Below are 13,851 nucleotides of genomic sequence, written 5' to 3'. Positions count from 1 at the left end.
TAGACCATATTGGATTTTTATTGTAGCAGATAGGTTCGAGAAAGGTGACTCGTTTCGAGATATGAGAGCGCCAGAAATATGATTCATTTGTGGCTGTGATCCAGCGCAGGTATGTGGCTGAATGGGAGGACCTGATTCCAAATCATAGACATCATTTCTAGCGGAAAGCTTAACACTGGAGGTGTGAAAAGCTAGTGTACATTTCTTACGACCTCAATAAGCATACAATTTACTACGGTTTGTGTTCCTTGTCAATCAGTCATCGCCTTTAACTCAGTGGATATATAACGGAGCCTCTGACATGGTATCTAGACAGAATACGTTACACTTACTGGATAAATATCTAGCAGTGTGAGGAAGTTGCAAATACTGGTCACATACCGCGTTCCTTAGCAGAATGATATCAAAATCAAGCGATTTTATGACGAGGTTGGATTGTCTGTTTGTTTCAAGTTATTGAGCTGTCTAGAGCAGGCTCAACTTAGCTAAAGTTTCGTGTTCATAAAGAAATAATTCCAACACTATATGTTCAGAATTATATTTCGTGAGTGATCGGTAGGATGCTGCCTGGTGCTTGATAACAAGAAGTACAGCGAAAATGGTATAATATTATAGCGAAAATATGGGTGTTCTTGTAATCGACAAGTCTGGAGATGTCTGTGGAAATGTGTTCAAGAAAGCGGAAACCGTAACGCGTCTGTGCCGCGGGGAGACGACTCTCTCCTTGCACGTCAGTTCTGAGAATGACTTCGGTTCGCTGATGTAAGGGGGATGATTTGGTACGGTGAGGGATATGAATTGTATGTTTACTAGATCGAGATAGTACTCGGTGATATATTTCCTAGTTGGAGATAGGTTTGACGTTCCAATATTCCTGTGAGTCTGGTATGTATTTGATGACCTGTAGGCAACATTGTGATGTTTAGTTGTCAGTGTAAAATGGAGATTAGTGTAAACTAGTTTATTACCGTTGAGTGTAGAGTCTGCAGCAAGAAAGAACCCTCTGTAGTGTATCAGTACATGTGTATTTAAAAGGTTCGTTCCACATAGGCAGCAGTAGCAGCAGCAGTTTGACAGGTAAATCCAGTGAGGGACAAAGTATGCCATTAGGAATGGCTGGAAGGCTGCACGCTGTGCTATTCTGAGAAGCATTGCGAAATCTCTCTCTCTCACTCTCTCTCGGGCTCTCTCTCTCCGCGCTTGACCCCCAACGCAGCTTTGCGTCATCACACGAATAATGGCGTCTGTGTGAGTTCTATATCGGATTAAGTTATTTGAGCATCTATAGTTGTTAATTTTTGTGTGCTGGGGGATAGAGAATAACGATGATAGCATGTTGGGCTTATAGATTTGAATGGACGTAGATCTGTAGTGCTTGTATGTCGTTTGGGAACGCACTACAATGCGCGCATTTCCGCCGAATGGCCAAAACACGGCCCTGTCGCAGTGCGTCAGTTCGCTCTGTTTTTAGACAGGCTGCAGAAGGTGGTGAATATGACTTTGGCCGACTTCTGCCGATTTCGGACTCAAAATGGTATGATCACATGCGCAAAGCTGTAGAAATGGAAGCAGTTGGAAGATGTGTAGGGACTGACTTAGACCATGTTGGATTTTTATTGTAGCAGATAGGTTCGAGAAAGGTGACTCGTTTCGAGATATGAGAGCGCCAGAAATATGATTCATTTGTGGCTGTGATCCAACGCAGGTATGTGGCTGAATGGGAGGACCTGATTCCAAATCATAGACATCATTTCTAGCGGAAAGCTTAACACTGGAGGTGTGAAAAGCTAGTGTACATTTCTTACGACCTCAATAAGCATACAATTTACTACGGTTTGTGTTCCTTGTCAATCAGTCATCGCCTTTAACTCAGTGGATATATAACGGAGCCTCTGACATGGTATCTAGACAGAATACGTTACACTTACTGGATAAATATCTAGCAGTGTGAGGAAGTTGCAAATACTGGTCACATACCGCGTTCCTTAGCAGAATGATATCAAAATTAAGCGATTTTATGACGAGGTTGGATTGTCTGTTTGTTTCAAGTTATTGAGCTGTCTAGAGCAGGCTCAACTTAGCTAAAGTTTCGTGTTCATAAAGAAATAATTCCAACACTATATGTTCAGAATTATATTTCGTGAGTGATCGGTAGGATGCTGCCTGGTGCTTGATAACAAGAAGTACAGCGAAAATGGTATAATATTATAGCGAAAATATGGGTGTTCTTGTAATCGACAAGTCTGGAGATGTCTGTGGAAATGTGTTCAAGAAAGCGGAAACCGTAACGCGTCTGTGCCGCGGGGAGACGACTCTCTCCTTGCACGTCAGTTCTGAGAATGACTTCGGTTCGCTGATGTAAGGGGGATGATTTGGTACGGTGAGGGATATGAATTGTATGTTTACTAGATCGAGATAGTACTCGGTGATATATTCCCTAGTTGGAGATAGGTTTGACGTTCCAATATTCCTGTGAGTCTGGTATGTATTTGATGACCTGTAGGCAACATTGTGATGTTTAGTTGTCAGTGTAAAATGGAGATTAGTGTAAACTAGTTTATTACCGTTGAGTGTAGAGTCTGCAGCAAGAAAGAACTGGATGGCAGTGCTTCCCTAGGACTGAGGGAGCATCGTGACATATAGGCAGCGTGAGTGTGGGCGTACCATACTTTTTTCAGGTGCTGTACAGATATAAAAGATAAGTGCGCTTTTTCTGTAGAATGTGCATGTATTGTATTTTAAAGTTAGTGTGGCTTACACTGTGTAAAGTGTGTATATATTGCATTGTAAAGTTACTATTGTTTATGGTATGGGATAACTAGAGAGAATGACTGCGAGTCCAATCGTGAGGGACGTATAGATTGAGTTTATAGATAACGGTGATCGATTTTTTACGTGGAAAATTATATGCGCTATAGATACTGAGGTGCAGTCGTCAAGAGGAGAGATTAACTGTACATTGTCCGGTGTCAGAATGTGTTGTTGTTGTCTTCAGTCCTGAGACTGGTTTGATGCAGCTCTCCATGCTACTCTATCCTGTGCAAGCTGCTTCATCTCCCAGTACCTACTGCAACCTACATCCTTCTGAATCTGCTTAGTGTACTCATCTCTCGGTCTCCCTCTACGATTTTTACCCTCCACGCTGCCCTCCAATGCTAAATTTGTGATCCCTTGATGCCTCAGAACATGTCCTACCAACCGATCCCTTCTTCTGGTCAAGTTGTGCCACAGACTTCTCTTCTCCCCAATCCTATTCAATACTTCCTCATTAGTTATGCGATCTACCCATCTAATCTTCAGCATTCTTCTGTAGCACCACATTTCGAAAGCTTCTATTCTCTTCTTGTCCAAACTAGTTATCGTCCATGTTTCACTTCCATACATGGCTACACTCCAAACAAATACTTTCAGAAACGACTTCCTGATACATAAATCTATATTCGATGTTAACAAATTTCTCTTCTTCAGAAACGCTTTCCTTGCCATTGCCAGTCTACATTTTATATCCTCTCTACTTCGACCATCATCAGTTATTTTACTTCCTAAATAGCAAAACTCCTTTACTACTTTAAGTGTCTCATTTCCTAATCTAATTCCCTCAGCATCACCCGATTTAATTTGACTACATTCCATTATCCTCGTTTTGCTTTTGTTAATGTTCATCTTATATCCTCCTTTCAAGACACTGTCCATTCCGTTCAACTGCTCTTCCAAGTCCTTTGCCGTCTCTGACAGAATTACAATGTCATCGGCGAACCTCAAAGTTTTTACTTCGTCTCCATGAATTTTAATACCTACTCCGAATTTTTCTTTTGTTTCCTTTACTGCTTGCTCAATATACAGATTGAATAACATCGGGGAGAGGCTACAACCCTGTCTCACTCCTTTCCCAACCACTGCTTCCCTTTCATGCCCCTCGACTCTTATTACTGCCATCTGGTTTCTGTACAAATTATAAATAGCCTTTCGCTCCCTGTATTTTACCCCTGCCACCTTTAGAATTTGAAAAAGAGTATTCCAGTCAACATTGTCAAAAGCTTTCTCTAAGTCTACAAATGCTAGAAACGTAGGTTTGCCTTTTCTTAATCTTTCTTCTAAGATAAGTCGTAAGGTCAGTATTGCCTCACGTGTTCCAACATTTCGACGGAATCCAAACTGATCCTCCCCGAGGTCTGCATCTACCAGTTTTTCCATTCGTCTGTAAAGAATTCGCGTTAGTATTTTGCAGCCGTGGCTTATTAAACTGATAGTTCGGTAATTTTCACATCTGTCAGCACCTGCTTTCTTTGGGATTGGAATTATTATATTCTTCTTGAAGTCTGAGGGTATTTCGCCTGTCTCATACATCTTGCTCACCAGCTGGTAGAGTTTTGTCATGACTGGCTCTCCCAAGGCCGTCAGTAGTTCTAATGGAATGTTGTCTACTCCGGGGGCCTTGTTTCGACTCAGGTCTTTCAGTGCTCTGTCAAACTCTTCACGCAGTATCGTATCTCCCATTTCGTCTTCATCTACATCCTCTTCTATTTCCATAATATTGTCCTCAAGTACATCGCCCTTGTATAAACCTTCTATATACTCCTTCCACCTTTCTGCCTTCCCTTCTTTGCTTAGAACTGGGCTGCCATCTGAGCTCTTGATATTCATACACGTGGTTCTCTTCTCTCCAAAGGTCTCTTTAATTTTCCTGTAGGCAGTATCTATCTTACCCCTAGTGAGATAAGCTTCTACATCCTTACATTTGTCCTCTAGCCATCCCTGTTTAGCCATTTTGCACTTCCTGTCGATCTCATTTTTGAGACGTTTGTATTCCTTTTTGCCTGCTTCATTTACTGCATTTTTATATTTTCTCCTTTCATCAATTAAATTCAATATTTCTTCTGTTACCCAAGGATTTCTAGCAGCCCTCGTCTTTGTACCTACTTTATCCTCTGCTGCCTTCACTACTGCATCCCTCAGAGCTACCCATTCTTCTTCTACTGTATTTCTTTCCCCTATTCCTGTCAATTGTTCCCTTATGCTCTCTCTGAAACTCTGTACAACCTCTGGTTCTTTCAGTTTATCCAGGTCCCATCTCCTTAATTTCCCACATTTTTGCAGTTTCTTCAGTTTTACTCTACAGGTCATAACCAATAGATTGTGGTCAGAGTCCACATCTGCCCCTGGAAATGTCTTACAACTTAAAACCTGGTTCCTAAATCTCTGTCTTACCATTATATAATCTATCTGATACCTTTTAGTATCTCCAGGGTTCTTCCACGTATACAACCTTCTTTCATGATTCTTAAACCAAGTGTTAGCTATTATTAAGTTGTGCTCTGTGCAAAATTCTACTAGGCGGCTTCCTCTTTCATTTCTTAGCCCCAATCCATATTCACCTACTATGTTTCCTTCTCTCCCTTTTCCTACACTCGAATTCCAGTCACCCATTACTATTAAATTTTCGTCTCCCTTCACTATCTGAATGATTTCTTTTATTTCATTGTACATTTCTTCAATTTCTTCATCATCTGCAGAGCTAGTTGGCATATAAACTTGTACTACTGTAGTAGGTGTGGGCTTCGTATCTATCTTGGCCACAATAATGCGTTCACTATGCTGTTTGTAGTAGCTTACCCGCATTCCTATTTTCCTATTCATTATTAAACCTACTCCTGCATTACCCCTATTTGATTTTGTGTTTATAACCCTGTAGTCACCTGTCCAGAAGTCTTGTTCCTCCTGCCACCGAACTTCACTAATTCCCACTATATCTAACTTTAACCTATCCATTTCCCTTTTTAAATTTTCTAACCTACCTGCCCGATTAAGGGATCTGACATTCCACGCTCCGATCCGTAGAACGCCAGTTTTCTTTCTCCTGATAAGGACATCCTCCTGAGTAGTCCCCGCCCGGAGATCCGAATGGGGGACTATTTTACCTCCGGAATATTTTACCCAAGAGGATGCCATCATCATTTAATCATACAGTAAAGCTGCATGTCCTCGGGAAAAATTACGGCTGTAGTTTCCCCTTGCTTTCAGCCGTTCGCAGTACCAGCACAGCAAGGCCGTTTTGGTTAATGTTGCAAGGCCAGATCAGTCAATCATCCAGACTGTTGCCCCTGCAACTACTGAAAAGGCTGCTGCCCCTCTTCAGGAACCACACGTTTGTCTGGCCTCTCAACAGATACCCCTCCGTTGTGGTTGCACCTACGGTACGGCCATCTGTATCGCTGAGGCACGCAAGCCTCCCCACCAACGGCAAGGTCCATGGTTCATGGGGGGAGGTGTCAGAATGTAGCAGAAATATAATATTTAATTTTAGTTACACTGGTAAATGTCTTCCTCCATTCCAACATTCTTGTGAATCTGATGTGTATTTGATAACATGTAGGAAACATTTGCGTGTTTAACTGTCAGTGCAATTTAGCGATCTGTGCAAAATAAGCACAGAAAACCTCAGAAAGAAAAAGTGGATCATGCTTCGATAAAGGTTGCATCACTAATTCGGCGGGTAAATTCGATAAGAGCGAATCAGAATGCTCGATTGATTGTGGTGGGACATAGGATGGAACGTTTGCAAATGTTGAGAGCTGGAAGGATACAGCGTTAGGAGCGTTCGGAAGAGTGGATTCGATGTTATTTTCGTGAACAGGTTCCGCTATGGAAAGAATTTCCGTGCACACAACTTGAGACATCTAGAAAGCGAGCGTTAGCTATTTCTGGGACATTATACAGTTTCCGAGAGGTTCGCTGCTTGGAATGCAACTTTCACCGGTGTCCGCAAATGCTGGCTCCGGGACTGTGACGGAGGCCGCGGGACTCGAGGTATGGTCGCCTCACTTCGCCAGGGTTGTGTCACGTGCGGAACAGCTTTGCTCGTGTCATCGTTGGCGTCTAGGCAAACACTTATTTGGATAGGAATTTTACGGGTGTGAAGTATGAATGCGGCTGTCGCCACCTCATGTTTGCGGAAGCCGAGCAGGGACCTGTGCGGGGTTTGACAGCTGGCGGGCATGTGACTTCGCGGGGGGGGGGGAGGGGGGGGGGGGGCTTGCTCGCATCTGTTGAGTAATTTTGCGAGCGTACCTGTAGTCTGTTCTATGCGTTATTTGGACAGTTTATGGGTACCGAGCGTGTACGCAGATATGTGTAGTGCATTATTTATTAGCAGTTTGCTATTGTTACAGAAATTAGGAGGTTTCCGCGTCTGTGGGCTGTGCAACATGACCCCAGGCACATCTGGGTGGGTGTTTTGTGATAGAGGTGATAAATATAATCAAGGCCTAAATAAAATGTTCCAAAATAAATAGAGTCCAGTCATTCCTTACACTCCCCAACAGCCCAGACCAGGCTTAGTTGTTTTCCATCACCATCTTGGTTTACATCAGGAAACGGACGATAGCGTCCTCTGCTGGTGGTACTGAGTACTAGACCTCATGAAGAACATAGTGTCTGCCGCCATCATGGCTAACTGTACTTGCATCATCAGCTGGTGGCGTCCTCTGTCGGCGACGAAATACACTAAGCCATTTGGGGTCTGGAGCTTGTGGTGAACCCACTAGGTGGCGCCATTTTGGATTAAGATACTTGCGTCATCACCTGACGTCACTGCAGCGTCCTCTAGTGCATCGATATGAAGAAGTCAGATGGGCTATGTACTCAGTGGCGAATACACTTGGTGGTGGTGCTGCCTCTAATTGTTTAAATAAAGGGTGGTGTATAATTTCGACACCTGACAATTAGCAGCGAGAGTGTTTTAGATGGATTATTATTTTGACAATTTGGGATTTGTTTGGCTATCTGGACGTAAATGTATTGTGTTATTTAAGAGTGATTCGCATGTCTGTAGGCTGTGCAGTGCGTTGTTTTTGACAGTTTACAATTACAAGGGTATGCATAGAGCCTTATAAATGAGTTATGTAGCAGTGGTTTGTAGATCTGTATGCTGTGGGGCATGTCAGTGCGTCTGTTCTGTGACACATATACTCCACCCCTAAATAAAATGCCCCCAAATAAATAACATACATACCTTACTCTCTCCATCAGCCTAGTGCGGGCTGAGTCCTTTTACCAACAGCCCATAGGAAGAGGTGGTGGCCTGGTGACTTATGTTAGTGGTGGTGGTGAGCTATTTTCTTATGTTGGTAGCAAAAAACACAAGTGACCTTTCTTTAATGTCAGAATTCAAACTTAGCGCCGGTTCCTAGTTATAGGTGGCGGTCGGGTGGCTGAGGTTAGTATGAGTGTCCTTTCTTTCCCACAGTTTTCTTACGTAGTCACATGGCTATTGGTGTAGCATTCTAGGGCTGGGGGGTGGGGTGCTAGGTCATGACTGAATGCCATGCATATAGTGGGAAAATGTGGAACTTCTAATTTGATCATTATATATTGAAATTGAATTATTGAATGTGATTACAATTGAAATGGAATTCATTAATTAGGTAATTGATAGGTTAGATGTGCGATGTGAGTGTTAGCATATTTACAGAAGACTATGTCCAGCACTTGTATGGAGATGGCGGCCAAGGGCGTCAGAGTTAAGCGACTGTACGCCCGCGGGCCTCGTGGCATGGCGTGTCTCTGGTTAGAACGCGCGCGCATGAGAGAGCAGACGATCTTGCGGATTCATGCGATGTCACGATGGTGTCCACTGGTGTTGAGAATATGAACTATGTCAGTTGGGCCATGGAGCTGCAGTGGACACAGTGGCTGCTGTCAACTTGATAATGGTACTTGTGTCGTGGTCTGACATCAGGAGAGCGCCCTCTGGTGACTTCGATATGACCTAAGCCAGTTGGATGCCAGACTCAGTGACGAATACACCTGCCTGAAATTCGTTAAGTAATAAAGACAAGTCTGTTTTTCCCGCCATTATGGTAGGTGTAATGCATCATCAAGTTGGAATTTGAACTTCGCGCGATTTTTATTGGGGAGGGTGTTAGGTTAGTGGAGGTAGTCCACGTGTCCTATCTTAAACCACATGGTGAATACACTGGGTGCAGCCATTTTGATTGACGTCAATGTCGCCATCTTGGATGATGTCACTGTGGCTCTCTCTGGTGGCGATGATATGAACTAAGTCAGTTGGGCTCTAGAGCTTGTGGTAAACTTACCTGCTTGAAATTTGTTACATAATTTTGGCATGTCCATTTTTGACGCCATTTTCTTAGGTGTGACGAATTATGTTGGAATTTGAGCTTCTCGCCATTTTTCTGGGTGAGGGGGGCATGGCATTTTCCGTCAAAATTCAAACTTCTCGCCAAAATCAGCCATTTTGAATGACGTCCCAGCCGCCATCTTGGATTATGTCATCACAGCCATCTTGGATAATGGTACTTTGTGCCAAAATCACCCCGTCTCAGTAATCACCTGGAAATGGACGTGGAGTCGCACACTCTGCCTCCTGGTGTGGAGACAGACACACGGCCCGTGGAAGAGATGCCATCACTACTTCTTGCAAATATGAAACTTCACAAATGATTTGTTTCCTTCACAGTTAGCCTTTACAAGGCCACACGTTCACTTTTCATGTCTTTCAGAAATGTCCTCAGGTGTGACAGAGGTTGCTATGTACTTCATAAGACTTCTTTTGCCTTCTTGATATAAAATGGAATCTCTCTACGAGATCGATTAATGGTGCCAACAAGATTTGTAGCGTTTGCTTTCAAGGTTTCAGAGAGAGCCAAGGAGGTGAATAAATTGTCGCAAGTGACATTTTATCCTTTATTGAGATAATGTTACATCAATTTTTTTCGCAACAAAGTCGTCACCCTAATGTCGTCCTTTCCTAGGTAAGGGAAAGCATTCACAATGTTTTGTAGTCCTTTTCTACTGCCATCCAATACTTCTGCCTGCCTGGTTTTGAGCCATGAAATGTGTGAATCTGCAATGGCACTTTGAAGGAAAAAGCTGTTCATCGGCTGTTTTATAATGACCTGGTATGTAGCTACATCGTGCATTCACAATGAACTCATACCAGATATCTGATATCAAAGGAAGTTTGTATTCTTTCAATCGTTCTGGTCTTGTGGATGTAATTATCTCTCTATCACGAGCCATTGTTGACTTCACAAAATTATTTCCCCACTTCATTGACCACAATGTGTCTTGGGGGAGCGGAGGAGGGGGAATCAGTGCTTCAAATTCTGTTTGCGTAATTGTTCTGTCGTACAGAAGAGAAAAAAATGGCCAGAATTTTCAGTATCCTACAGCTACAGGTCTGGAGATGTCCTAATACCACAGAGGCGGGGTGAGTGACAGCATCCCCCACCAGTGATGTATGGTCTGCTTCAACTTGTTTTTGAACACTTGCTTTATCAGAACTTTCCATACATACCTTGCCTCCATCTTGTTCGAATCAGTTTGTAGACGCTCCTATGTACCGGAACAAAGGATGTCTTGTGAATGAATAGAGCATTATGATTGTATTTTGTACAGATCAGGATATTGCACCAGCAACTAAATCCTGCAAAGTGGCCTACAGATCGCCAGAATACGGAAATACTCCTACACAATTACACTTCTCTCACACTGAGGACAGGAGCTTGAATATTACAACATGAAACAGATCTCAAACCCATCAATATATCACAGCGTACTGTGTCCATGTAGTAAACAAACAATTCCTATCTTGCGCCCTACAATATCAGCCCTTTTACATAATTGATAATATACGGTGAATACAGACAGCACCGTGTACACCTCTCGCAGCACTTGATATTTCATTGCGAGCTTGGCAATCATCCACCCCCCGAAGGGTGACCAGAGTGCCCTCAGCTGGCCAAAGTCACTCTCAGAACTGTTCTACAAATTCGGGCTCGTTCCCCTTGTCACAAACATGTTACTGTTTCTGGTCCGGATCTGTGTGCTTGCTTACTTACTTTTTCTACACCCATCTCCAGGCTCTGGGATTACAAGAACACATGTATTTTCACGTGGTTTGCCATAATATTATACCATTTTTGCGGGTACTTCTGGATATCAAGCACACAGCAGTATCCTACCGATCGCTCGCACAACATAATTCCAAAGATATAGACTGGAAATTATTTCTCTACAAACCCAAAACTTTAGCTACGTGGGGTGTGCTGTAAACCACTGACTAACTAGAAACTTGTCACATCTATGAAGGCATTTGTGCGGAAATGGGAAAAAAATAGAGAAAACTGATATTTCCACTCACAAATACGATGCTGGGGATGTACAGATTCCAAATCATCCCTATAATTTACAAGGTCAACTAAGGTGTTTCTCAACCCGCCCCGGTTAGCCTAGCGATCTAACGCACAGCTTTCCGGAGTGGGAAGTGGTCCCCATCACGAATCCGCCCGGCAGACTTGTGTCAAGGTCCAGTGAGCCAGTCAGTCTGTAGATAGGTTTTAGGCAGTTTTTCATCTGCCTCGGTGAATGCGGGCTGTTTCCCCTCATTCCGCCTCAGCTACACTATGTCGGCGATTGAGGAGCAAACAAATTCTCCACGTATGCATACACCACCATTACTCTATCACACAAACATAGGGGTTACACTCATCTGGTGTGAGACGTTCCTGAGGGGGGGTGTCAACCGGGGTGGGGGGGGGGGGGGCAAACTGCACAATAACCTTTGGGTTCGGTGTGGGGCAGGGGAGGGGTGCAGTGGACTGTGGTAGTCGTCGTGGGTTGTGGACCACTGCAGCTGCAGTGGGGATGGAGCCTCTCCATCGTGTCTAGGTCCTTGGTTAACATACAATACTATACGAAGGTGTTTCTCATGTCTAGAGAACCGGCAAACGTTGTCTTCCACATGCTATATGCACACACCACAATCGATCTTCACTTATCTAAATAAAGGCGCAAAATGTACAGAAGTAGTCAATCGCAAAATTTACAGGGAAGGGAATAACGGTCCAGCACAAACACACCTCCATATTGAATCTTCTCAAATTTCCATGTGATCACGAGATCTATCCAACACATACTAATTATTAGTTCGCTATTCAGTCGTCTAGAGAACAACAGGGTTAATTCATCTACATTCCTGCAGTCAACAGGGTTCTCCATTCCAACAACTCCTGCCATTAATGGGAAATGTGAATAATCCCCCCACAGTTCACTGGCTCTGCATGCACAGGTAGAATCATCATCCTAAGAAATTGGTCCCAAATATATTTAATCCCTGTACTTACAACTAAATATTACGATCTTGGTCTCTGTTGAATGACATTCGACAATGAGCGAAGTATCGCAAATACACCCTGTTGACAGCTGTGGTGCTGGAAATAGAAATATCAGTACCATTCTTATGACCTGACATACACTTCCTTTCCTATCACAGCACTTGTCAAATCCATACCTTCTTTACAAATGGACATAGTCATTTCCTTTGCCCAAACACATACTTTATAAGCCTGATGCTCAAGGCGAACCTATCATGCATCCCTTACAACTAAGTATAATACACTCCTGGAAATTTAAATAAGAACACCGTGAATTCATTGTCCCAGGAAGGGGAAACTTTATTGACACATTCCTGGGGTCAGATACATCACATGATCACACTGACAGAACCACAGGCACATAGACACAGGAAACAGAGCATGCACAATGTCGGCACTAGTACAGTGTATATCCACCTTTCGCAGCAATGCAGGCTGCTATTCTCCCATGGAGACGATCGTAGAGATGCTGGATGTAGTCCTGTGGAACGGCTTGCCATGCCATTTCCACCTGGCGCCTCAGTTGGACCAGCGTTCGTGCTGGACGTGCAGACCGCGTGAGACGACGCTTCATCCAGTCCCAAACATGCTCAATGGGGGACAGATCCGGAGATCTTACTGGCCAGGGTAGTTTACTTACACCTTCTCGAGCACGTTGGGTGGCACGGGATACAAGCGGACGTGCATTGTCCTGTTGGAACAGCAAGTTCCCTTGCCGGTCTAGGAATGGTAGAACGATGGGTTCGATGACGGTTTGGATGTACCGTGCACTATTCAGTGTCCCCTCGACAATCACCAGAGGTGTGACGGCCAGTGTAGGAGATTGCTCCCCACACCATGATGCTGGGTGTTGGCCCTGTGTGCCTCGGTCGTATGCAGTCCTGATTGTGGCGGTCACCTGCACGGCGCCAAACACGCATATGACCATCATTGGCACCAAGGCAGAAGTGACTCTCATCGCTGAAGACGACACGTCTCCATTCGTCCCTCCATTCACGCCTGTCGTGACACCACTGGAGGCGGCTGCACGATGTTGGGGCGTGAGCGGAAGACGGCCTAACGGTGTGCGGGACCGTAGCCCAGCTTCATGGAGACGGTTGCGAATGGTCCTCGCTGTTACCCCAGGAGCAAAACAGTGTCCCTAATTTGCTGGCAAGTGGCGGTGCGGTCTCCTACGGCACTGCGTAGGATCCTACGGTCTTGGCGTCAGCCGTGCGTCGCTGCGGTCCGGTCCCAAGTCGACGGGGCACGTGCACCTTCCGCCGACCACTGGCGACAACATTGATGTACTGTGGAGACCTCATGCCCCACGTGTTGAGCAATTCGGCGGTACGTCCACCCGGCCTCCCGCATGCCCACTATACGCCCTCGCTCAAAGTCTGTCAACTGCACATACAGTTCACGTCCACGCTGTCGCAGCATGCTACCAGTGTTAAAGACTGCGATGGAGCTCCGTATGCCACGGCAAACTGGCCGACACTGACGGCGGCGGTGCACAAATGCTGCGCAAGCTAGAACCATTCGACGGCCAACACCGCGGTTCCTGGTGTGGTCCGCTGTGCCGTGCGTGTGATCATTGCTTGTACAGCCCTCTCGCAGTGTCCGGAGCAAGTATGGTGGGTCTGACACACCGGTGTCAATGTGTTCTTTTTCCATTTATCTGTCTCGCGTGTGT

The sequence above is a fragment of the Schistocerca gregaria genome, chromosome 3 (genome assembly GCF_023897955.1).
Source record: "Schistocerca gregaria isolate iqSchGreg1 chromosome 3, iqSchGreg1.2, whole genome shotgun sequence".
NCBI classification, from domain to species: Eukaryota; Metazoa; Arthropoda; class Insecta; order Orthoptera; family Acrididae; genus Schistocerca; species Schistocerca gregaria.
The sequence above is the reverse complement of the archived record's forward strand: the minus strand, read 5'-3'. Positions refer to the sequence as shown.